Source organism: Nicotiana tabacum, chromosome 4 (genome assembly GCF_000715075.1).
Source record: "Nicotiana tabacum cultivar K326 chromosome 4, ASM71507v2, whole genome shotgun sequence".
NCBI lineage: Eukaryota > Viridiplantae > Streptophyta > Magnoliopsida > Solanales > Solanaceae > Nicotiana > Nicotiana tabacum.
In genome coordinates, this window is record NC_134083.1 from 80,183,478 (window position 1) to 80,195,433 (window position 11,956).

Sequence of the window (11,956 nt, forward strand, 5' to 3'; positions counted from 1 at the left end):
TTTCTTTTATTATCAGCAGTGTACGAAGGTTTTGGAATGAGGTTTGGCTTGATATGAGGTTTAATACTTGCCCTTGGTTGGTTTGGAGTAATAACTGTGATTGGGAATGGTGCTGTGAGCATGTGAGTTGTGTAGTATGTAATTTGATTATATCTGGGGTTATGGATATGGCTTGATACAACTTTCAGACTTATATGGTGTAGATATGAGATTTAGATCTTGAAAAGAATTCTGGATGTTAGAAATTGGGCTCCAAGTTTTGGGCTATGATTTTCAGTTGTGTTATGTTGTCAAGACTATATAGAATAGGGTGACATAGGATCACCCCCAGATATGTGCATGTAAGGAGGAACAATGATTTAAAGGCTTAAGAATAATTCTTGGCATGTTCGAGGACGAACGTATATTTAAGTGGGGAGATTGTAATGACCTGACCGGTCGTTTTGAGCATTTACGCTCCTTTTAACTATTTGAAATCTTGAATAACTTCCTACGAGGCATTATGACTTGTGTGAATTATAGGTTTTGGTTTTAAGGTATTTCAGAGTTAGCTTGGAAGAATGAATTTCATGTTGGAAGCTTAAGTTGAAATAGTTGATTGGGTGTTGACTTATGTGTAAACGACCCTGGAATAGAGTTTTGATGATTCCAATAGCTCCGTATGGTGATTTTGGACCTAGGAGCGTGTCCGGAAAAATATTTGGAAGCACGTAGTTAAATTAGGCTTGAAATGGCTAAAATAGAAATTTAAGTTTGGAAGTTTGATCGGGGAGTTGACTTCTTGATATCGAGGTCGGAATTTGATTCTGAAAATTTGAATAGGTATGTTATGTCGTTTATGACTTGTGTGCAAAATTTGAGGTCAATCGAACTTGATTTGATAGGTTTCAGCATCGAATGTAGAATTTGGAATTTGTTAGTTTTGAATAGGCTTGAATTGGAGCGCGATTCATTTTTTAGTGTTGTTCAATATAATCTGATGCATAAACTAAGTTTGTGTCATATTATGGGACTTGTTAGTATACTTGGTTGGGGTCCCATGGGCTCGGATGAGTTTTGGAAGAGTTTTTGGAAGAGCTTGGTGTTTTGAGCATAAGCATGTAATGATCCAAATGTCCATTTTTAGTTCTAGAGATTGAAATTCGATTTCGAGACTTCCGAGATTTTGACAATGAATTATAGGAGTGATCTGAAAAGTTTGGTCGAATTTCAACAAGTCGCGATTGAGTTTTTAGCACGAAACATGAGTTAATTGTTTAACGAGCAAAATTGGTATCACATTGAGCAAATGAGCTGCGAATTGAGTTTCGATTGAGTGACTAGGTTTGTATTATTATTTGTGACTCATAGGAACAAGAATCATCGAATTCCGAGTTCGTATGATGGAGTTAGAACCTTTTTAGTGAAAATAATAACTGTTGGTACAAGAAAGTTCTGGTGTGAACTTTTAGTGAAGGAAAATTGACTTTTAGTGACGGAAAATGGACTTTTAGTGACAGATGGGCAGAAACTTAAGGACCAAAAATGGTCATTTCCTTCATTTCGTTTTGGATTTTTGGAGGTTCTTAGGCGATTTTGAGAATTTTTTCACGACTTCAACTTGGGTAAGTGTCCTATATCCAAAAGTGATTATATTTCATAAATCCATGGTTATATTCATTATTTATTTCAGATTTAAATGGAAGAAATCAAGATTTTTGCAAAACTTTTCAAGAATGAAAATTTTAGATTTGGAGGTCGAGTTATTATCGGAATTTGATAAAATATGTATGGTTGGACTCGTAATTGAATGTGTTGTCGGATTTTGTGAGTTTCATCGGATTCCGAGATGTGGGTCCCACGTGCGAATTTTTAATTAAATTTTGGATTTTGTTGGAAAATTAGTATTTTCATATGAAATTAATTCCTGTAATTAGTATTGACTGAATTGAATAAACTATGGCTAGATTTGAGCCGTTCGGAGGCCGATTCGCAAGGCAAAGGCATAGCAGAATAAAGAATTACATAGTTCGAGGTAAGTAATAATTCTAAATTTGGTCCTGAAGGTATGAAACTACGGATTGTGTGTTATATGATCGGTTTTGGAGGTGACACACATGCTACGTGACGGACGTGCGAGCGTGCACTGCAGGAATCATGACTTGGTCAAATTCCATAGAGCTGTGTAGTTGGATAATCTGTGGTTATCTGTACATTCTCCATGTAGTAGAGAAATTGAACCACAAATCATGTTTAGATTATGTGTTGGCACTGTAGGGACCCACATACATCGTGTACATGTTGAATTATCTGCTAAATTATTATTTTGTACTCAGTCACAGTTTACTTGTTTATTTTATCTCAGTCTCTATTGTTCATTATTGATGCATCATATTATTGTTGTTTGGGCTGATTATCATGACTATTGAGAGCCTGAAAGACTTGAGAGATTTATGACTGAGTGAGGTTTTAGGGCCCGATTGTGAGATATTATACTATAGCACGTGAGTTGTCCGTGCGGATCCAGATATTATACTATAACACGTGAGTTGTTCGTGCAATACGTGAGTTGATCGTGCATCACGTGGGTTGTCCGTGCGGATCTAGATATTGATACTATAGCACGTGAGTTGTCCGTGCAGCACGTGAGTTGTCTGTGCGGATACAGATATTATACTATAGTCCGTGCAGCACACGAGTTGTCTGTGCGGATCTAGATATTATACTATAGCACGTGAGTTGTCCGTGCAGATCCATATATTATACTATAGCACGTGAGTTGTCCGTGCGGATTATAGCGCTTGGGCTGAAGGAGCCCCTCCGGAGTTTGTACACCCCCAGTGAGCATAGGTACTTACTGAGTGCGAGTGATGAGTGCTGGGTAAATGTAATGGCTGAGTGACTGTGGTCCTGAGAGGATGCATATTATTTCATTCTTATTGAACTACAATTGTCATATATTACTGTGTTGGAAATTTCCAAAAGATATTATCTTCTTTTTCAGTCAAACTTGATATGAAATTATTGTGGAGTGTTAAATATTGAACATGAAAGCATGCCCAAAATCTTATGTTGGAAATTACTGTAATTTGACTCAGCTATGAAGCTCGTCACTATCTTCAGCTATTTATTTAGTTTTGTTACTTACTGAGTTGGTTGTACTCATACTACACCTTGCACCTAGTGTGCCGATCCAGGTACCTCCGGACACGGAGGTTGCTAGTTTTTCAGAGCTTTATATGCAGAGATAATCGAGGTAGCTATTTGGCGTCCGCAGACCTTGACTCTCTTTTCTTTCAATTATTTGTATTGTTCTATATTTCCAGATAGTGTTCTATTCGCCAGACTATGTTATCATTTAGATGCTCATATACTCAGTGACACCGATTTTTGGGAGTGTTTTATGTCGGTATTAATGAAATTTTGTATTGACCTTAAATATTATATTTTTAAACCTAAAACAAATTATGGTTTATTAAGGTTGTCAACTTTCCTAGTATCGAGATAGGCGCCATCACGACAACTGAGATTTTGGGTCGTGACAGTGGTGCTCCTTCTGGGGGCAGTCTTACCACAGCAAGGGTCGTCCTTATAGGCCCACTCAGATGGCTCGTCCGGTTTATCGTGGCGCATCAGCTAGCCATGGTTCATACAGTTCTCGTCCAGGTCAGTCATCTCTCAGTGCTTTCCCAGCTCAAATCTCATCCCGTGTTCCATCGGTTCAGGGTTCATTTGTGCCAGGTCCTTCTAGAAGTTAATTATGGTTCTCGGGGTCCGATTAAGTCCCCACTACCAGCGGGGAGTTGCTTTGAGTGTGGGGAGTTTGGGCATGTATGGATACAGTTTCCCCGCCACTTGGGAGGTCCAGTTCAACAGAGGGCTTAGGTCATGACTTCCATACTAGTTACTTCACCACCCGCCCAGCCAGCTCGGGGTGGGCCTCAGGCAGTAGAGGTTGCCCTAGTGGAGGAGGCTGATCAAGTACTGGTCAGGCTTGATTCTATGTTATTCCTGCCAGGCCAAAAGCCGTTGCTTTAGATGCAGTGATCACGTGTATTGTTTCAGTGTGCCACAGAGATGCTTTCACATTATTTGACCTTGGTTCTACTTATCCCTATGTATCATCCTATTTTACTCGTTATTTGGATATGCCCCGTGAGTCCTTAGTTTCACCTTTGTATGTATCTACACAAGTGGGTGATACCATTGTTGTGGACCACGTGTATCATTCGTGTGTGGTGACCATTGGAGAGTTGGAGACTTGAGTTGATCTATTATTACTTAGTATGGTTGATTTTAACGTGATTTTGGGTATGGATTGGTTGTCTCCATGCCATGCTATGCTAGATTGTCATAAGACCTTAACGTTGGCGATGCCGGGGTTTCCAAATTTCGAGTAGAGAGGTTCTCTAGATTATGCTCCTAACAGGGTGATATCTTATCTAAAGGCCCAACAGATGGTTGGGAAGGGGTGTTTGTCATATTTGGCTTTTGTGAGGGATGTTGGTGCTGATACACCTACTATTAATTTTGTTCCGGTAGTGTGAGATTTTTCGGATGTGTTTCCTCCAGACCTGTCGGGCATGCCACCCGACAGGGATATTGATTTTGGTATTGACTTGGTGCCAAGCACTTAGCCCTTTTTTATTCCTCCGTATCGTATGGCACAAGCAAAGTAGAAGAAATTGAAATAGAAGCTTCATGAGCTTCTTGATAAAGGAGTTTATTAGGCCTAGTATGTCTCCTTGAGGTGCACCGGTTCTGTTTGTGAAGAAGAAGAATGGTACTATGCGGATGTGCATCGACTATAGGCAGTTGAACAAAGTTACAATAAAGAACAAGTATCTTTGTCATGCATTGATGATTTATTTGACCGGTTTCAGGGAGCGAGGGTATTTTCTAAGATCGATTTAAGGTCTGGGTATCACCAGTTGAAGCTTCAAGACTCGGATATTTTGAAGACGGCATTCAGGACCCGCTATGGTCACTATGAGTTCCTTGTGATGTCTTTTGGGCTGACCAACGCCCCAGCAAGATTCATACATATGATGAACAATGTATTCCAACCGTATCTTGATTCATTTGTCATAGTATTTATTGATGATATCCTGGTGTACTCACGTAGCCAGGAGGAGCATGCACATCATTTGAGGATTTTAGTACAGAGGTTAAGGGAGACGAAACTTTATACCAAGTTCTCCAAGTGTGAGTTTTGTCTTAGTTCGATGGTATTCTTGGGGAACGTGGGGTGTCCAGTGAGGGGATTAAGGTTGATCCAAAGAATATAGAGGCGGTTCAGAGTTGGTCCAAACCGTCTTCAGCTACTAAGATTCAAAATTTTCTTGGGTTTGGCCGGATATTATCATAGCTTCGTGGAGGGTTTCTCGTCCATTGCAGTATCTTTTACCAGGCTGACCCGGAAGGGTGCTCCATTTAGGTGGTCGGGTGAGTGTGAGGAGAGCTTTCTGAAGGTCAAGACTGCCTTGACCACAACTCAAGTTCTAGTTTTTCCTTTAGTGTCGGGTTCCTATACAGTGTATTGTGATGCTTCTCGGATCGGTATTGGATGTGTCTTGATGCAGGAGCATAGAGTGATTGCTTATGCTTTGCGCCAGTTGAAACCCCATGAGAAGAACTATCATGTTCATGATTTGGAGTTGGGAGCCATCATTCATGTATTAAAGGTTTTGAGGTATTATCTGTACGGTGTGTCTTGTGAGGTATTTATGAATCATTGGAGTCTCCAACACTTATTCAAATAAAAGGATCTAAATTTGAGACAACAGAGATAGTTGGAGCTATTAAAGGACTATGATATTACCATTCTGTATCATCCCAAGAAGATCAATGTGGTGGCCGATGCATCACATGTCCAGGCCTCAGACAATCAGTTCTTGAGGTTAGATGTTTCGGAGCCTAGTCGGGTTCTAGCTTGTGTGATTTCTCGGTCTTCCTTGTATGATTTCATCAGAGACCGTTAGTATGATTTTCTTATCCTCAAGGACACGGTTTAGCACAGTGATGCCAAGGAGGTTACCATTAGGGATGATGGGGGTATTTCGGATGCAGGACTTGAGGCAGCACTATTGGTGCAGGAGGATGAAGAAAAACATAGTGGGGCTTATAGCCCGGTGCCTAAATTGTCAGTAGGTGAAGTACGAGCATAAGAGACCAGGCGGATTGCTTCAGAGACTTGAGATTCTGGAGTGGAAATTGGAGCGTATCACCTTGGACTTCATAGTTGGTCTCCCATTACTTCGAGGAAGTTTGATGCTATTTGGGTAATTATGATTCGGTTGACCAAGTCCGGGCATTTCATTCCTGTTGGGGCTACTTATTCTTCGAGCGGAAGGCTGATATCTATACCTGCGAGATTGTTCGCCTTTACAGTATGTTGATGTCCATCATTTCAGATCAAGGCACACAATTTACATCATAGTTTTGGAGAGTAGTGCAACAAGAGTTAGGCACACGGGTTGAGTTGAGTACAACATTCCACCCTCAGAAGGACAGACAGTCAAAGCACACTATTCATATATTGGAGGATATGCTATGCGCTTGTGTCATGGATTTTTGGGGCACTTGGGATCAGTTTCTGCAGCTTACAGAGTTTTCCTACAACAACTGCTACCAATCGAGCATTCAGATGGCTCCGTATGAGGCTTTGTATGGGAGACGATGTCGGTCTACGGTGGGTTGGTTTAAGCTGAGTGAGGCTAGGTTATTGGGTACTGACTTGGTTCAGGATTCTTTGGACAAGGTTAAGTTGATTATGGATCGTCTTTGCATGACACAGTCTATACAAAAGATTTATGCCCATCGGAAGGTTCGTGATATTGCTTACATGGTGGGAGAGAAGGTACTACTCAACATTTCACCCATGAAGGGTGTGATGATTTTCGGGAAGAAGGGCAAGTTGAGCCCAAGGTATATTAGGCCTTTTGAAGTGCTTGAGAGGATTGGAGAAGTGGCTTACAAGCTTGTATTATCGCCTAGTCTATTGAGTATTCATATAGTGTTTTATGTACCATGCTCCAGAAGTATGTCGGTGATCCGTCTCATGTTTTGGATTTTAGTGTTGTTCAGTTGGATGGTGATTTGACTTATGATGTGGAGTCGATGGCCATTTTGGATTGGCAGGTTCGAAAGTTGAGGTCGAAGAACATAACTTCAGTGAAGGTGTAATGGAGAGGTCAGCCAGCCGAGGAGGCTACTTGGGAGACCGAGCGGGAGATATAGAGCAGTTATCCACGCCTATTTGAGACTTCAGGTATGATTCTAGACCCGTTCGAAGACGAACATTTATTTAAGAGGGGGACGATGTAACGACCCAGCCGGTCATTTTGAATGTTGTAACCCCGTTCCCCCATTTATTGCCTATTCTGTGTTTGTTTGTTGTCATGTAACTTGTCGAGGTAGTTGGTTTGGTTTCGGGGATGTTTCGTAATGAGTTGGAACACTTAGTCCCAAGGTTGGAAGCCTAAGTTGAAAGAGTTGACTGGATGTTGACTTATGTTTAGATGACTTTGGAATGACGTTTTGATGGTTCTGATAGCTCCATGTTGTGATTTTGGACTTAGGAGTGTGTCCAGATATTGATTTGGAGGTCCGTAGGTGATGTTTCTTGAAATCGCAAAAGTTGAAAAAATAGAAGTTTGGAGAGTTGAGAAGTTTGACCGAGAGTTGACTTTCTAGCTACCGAGCTCAAATTTTGGTTTCGGGAGTTGGAATAGGTCTGTTGTGTCATTTATGATTTATGTGCAAAATTTGAGGTTAATCGGAGTTGGTTTGATATGATTTAGCATCAATTTTGGAAGTTAGAAGCTCATTAGGCTTGAATCGATGCGCGATTCGTGGTTTTAGTGTTGTTTGACATGATTTAAGGCCTCTACTAAGTTTGTATGATGTTTTAGAACTTGTTGGTATGTTTGGTTGAGATCCTGGGGATCTTGGGTGTGATTCAGATCATGTTCGGCGTATTTTGTTGTTGCTGGTTTCCTTATATGCGATCCCGAGTGGAGGATCACGATCGCGAAGTGTGTTTGGCGACTAATGGAGGATTGTGCTATGCGTTCGCGAGAAGGTGTATGCGATCACGGGGTTTGGGAATGTAGTGTTACGCGAACGCTTGTGGTAGGTCGCGTTCGCGAAGAAGAAAGGAGGAGGTTGGGAGTCCACGTGACATATTCTTCACGTTCACGTTCGCGTGTGGAGTTCCGCGTTCGCGAAGAGTATTTTTGGCAGCTAGTGAATTTGTGCTTCGCGATCGTGAAGAATTTCCCCCGATCCCGAAGAAGAGCATTTGGACGGACTTTTAAATATAAAAAACTACGATTAGAGTTATATTTCATAATTGGACTTTGGGAGCTCGGATTGAGGCGATTCTTGGACGGATGTTTAAGGAATTAGTTGGAGTAAGTGATTCTAACTCGGATTTGGTTAATATACATGAATCTATCATTGTTTCTATCATTAAATTAGTGTTTTGGGTTGGAAAAATTGTAGAAACTTCATTAGCTTAAAAATGAGGATTTGCAGGCCGAGTTGTGATCAGAATTGAGTAATTTTGGACTGGTTGGATTCGGGATATAATGGATGTTCGGATTTTGTTAATTTTATCGGATTCCGAGACGTGGGCCTGGGGTTGACTTTTTGAGTTAACTTTTTGACCTTTGTTAAAAAACTTAGCCTTTTCATATGGAATTGATTCCTATAGCTTGTGTTGATTGTATCGAGTTATTTGTCGCTAGATTCGAGGCGTTTGGAGGCCGAATCGTGAGGCAAGGGATTGTTGGAGTAGATATTTTCACGGTTTGAGGTAAGTAACAGTTCTAAACTTGGTTTTGAAGGTATGAATCCCTAAATTACGTGTTACATGGTTGGTGTTGAGGTGACGCACATGCTAGGTGACGGGCGTGTGGGCATGCACCAAAGGAATTGTGAATCGGTCGATTATGTGGAACTGTGTTGTAAAATAATCTTGTTATTAATCATATATTCTCCATGTGGTAGAGAAATTGAGTTGTGATTCATGTTAGAAATCATGCTAGGCTATATATTGGTACTGTTGGGGCCCACATAGGTCGTGTTGCTGTTGAATTACTTGCTTAATTTGCAATTATGTACTTAGTCATATCTATCATTTGCATATAATATCTCAGTCTCTGTTGTCATATATTGATACATCATATCATCATTGTTTGGGTTGATTGTCATGATATTCGTGAACCCGAGAGACTGGAGAGATTGATGACTGAGTGAGGCCGAGGTCCTGATTGTGAGTATGTTTATGGGGATCAGGTTGCACGTCGCAGCATGCTTTATTGATTCATGCCATGATTGCACGTCGCAACATGCTTTATTGATTCATTCCATGATTGATTCATGCTTGGGAAGGATCCACCTCTCTAGAGTCTGACTTACCAGCAGTGAGCGCATGTACCTACTGAGCGCGAGTGAGAGTGCCAAGCGCGAGTGCTGAGCGATTGGGAGGACCGAGTGACTGTAAGGATTGAGTAACTGGGAGGACTGAGTTAGTTGATACTTCGAGAGTATGCATATGGTTTTGCCACTGCCTTGCATTACAGTTGGCATGCATAATTGACATGTAGATTTAGTGATGTATCATTCCTAAATTCAGTCACACTTGGCATATTTTATCGGTATTGAGCTTAAACTATTGAACTTGAAAGTATGTCTACATTTATGTACTATTAAATTCTGTATTTGGACTGTACCCGTTGAGCTCGTCACTGCTTTATGCCCAAGGTTAGTCTTGTTACTTATTGAGTACATTGGGTCTATTGTACACTTTGTACTTCGTGTGCAGATCTAGGTACTTCTGGGTACGGCAGCTGCTAGCTTTTGGAGCTTTATCTGTTGGAGACAATCGAGGTAGCTGCCCTGGCGTACGCATGCCTTGACTCTCCTTCTTTTCAGTTATTTTTACTGCTCTATCTTTCTAAACAGTATTTTTAGCAGTCAGTCTATGTTGTCATTTAGATGCTCATGTACTCAATGACACCCGAATTTTGAGAAATTTTGTATTGAGTCGCGGTATATTTCTTATCAGTTATTTATGAGATTTTACTCTTAAGCTTATTTTATTATGGTTTCAAACTTAAAGATGCGTGGTTTATTATTTATTGTCGGCTTGCCTAATTTTGCGATGGGCGGTATCATGACATGTGAGATTTGGGTCGTGATAAGTTGTGTCCACAACCTTTTAATATATAATACATTTCACAACCACTCCATCTTTTACTAGCATTTGTATTCTATTTATTCATATTCCACAAATAGAATACACGTCTATACGATATGCAAATTATAACACCTTCATTCATAAAGTAAATCCAACTTGCTATGGATTTTTATCTTGCCATATTATAGACCAACTTATTAATACATCCGTTTATGAAGGGTCATGTCCATATAAAAACGCACAGACGTATCTTTTCATGAAAAATCACAACCTTCTAAGTGACATCTTTTCATAAAAGAACTAAACAATATAAATTTTCAAGAAAGAATGATCTTCCGAGAAACACACGTGACCAACTTCCGAATTGGTAGTTTCGTCAACTAGTCTTTATAAGACTAAACAAATAATGAATTCAGTGACTATCATATCAATATCCACTAAAGATTTGTGGGGTCCAAAAGGTATATCATCTAGTTATTCTAAATAATATAGACATCAAGTCTAACATTGACTTTTGTCATGCATAAACTAAACAACCCCACATTTCAAATATTTATGTGCATTTTTTATTATTCGTTATCAACATATCATCCACAAATAAACACACAATGACTCCATGATTTGGAGTATTCTTAATGTAAACACATTTATTTACACTCATTAATTTTAAAACCATTTGACAATATTATTTAGTCAAGTTTCGTATGTCATTGTTTGGGTGCTTATTTAAGTCCATAAAGAGACTTAACACGTTTGCACACTTTTTTTTTTTTTCAGGAACCACAAACCCTTGGTTGTTCCATGTGGATTTTTTCTTCCAAATAAAAACTTAAAAAGCTGTTTTCACATCCATTTGAAGGATTTCAAGACCGTATACCGTAGCCAATGCTATTAACATTCATATGTACATTATACTCGTAACCGACAAGTATATATCAAAATAGTTAAGGCCTTCTCGTTGTCTACTCTCTTTGACAACAAGTCTTTACTTATACATGTCAATAGTGAGATCATCCTTTATTTTTCTCTTGAAAATCCATTTTGAATCCAACTGTTTGTTCCCTAGAGTAGTATCAACTAACTACCAAGTATGGTTATTTAATATGGATTCTATCTCATTATTGACTGTTTCTTTCCGAGGAAGACGTAACTTCTTTCAAAGTTTGAAGCTCATTTTCCAACAAGAATATCAAAAAATCTGATCTAAAGGAGTAGTTGTTGTTTGACGTTTACTACGTCTTGGATTTATCTCATTAGGTGTACTTTCCTTTGATTCTTCCTGAGGTTGCTTAGATTTTTCACTAGATGACTCAAATTTCTTTTTATACGGATAAATATTCTCAAAGAATTCAGCATTATCTGATTTTATCACTATATAAATATGAATCTCCATATTTTCTTATTTGGGAACTAGAGATAGATATGCTTCACTGTTTGTTGCATATCCTATGAAAATACAATCAACGATTTCGGTCAAATCTTTACCCTTTTAGGTTTAGAAACTTGCACTTTAGCTAAGAACCCTCATACTTTAAAATATTTTAAGTTGGGTTTCCTTCCTTTCCATTTTCATATGGAATGGATTGTGTTCTTGTATGGGGAACTCGATTGAGTATTCGGTTAACTGTAAGAATAACTCCCCCCGACAAGTTATGGGGTAAACGAGAACTTATCAACAAGACATTCATCATCTCCTTTAATGTTCTATTCTTTCTTTCCGCAATTCCATTAGATTGCGGTGAGTAAGGGACAGTCGTTTGATGAATAATGTCA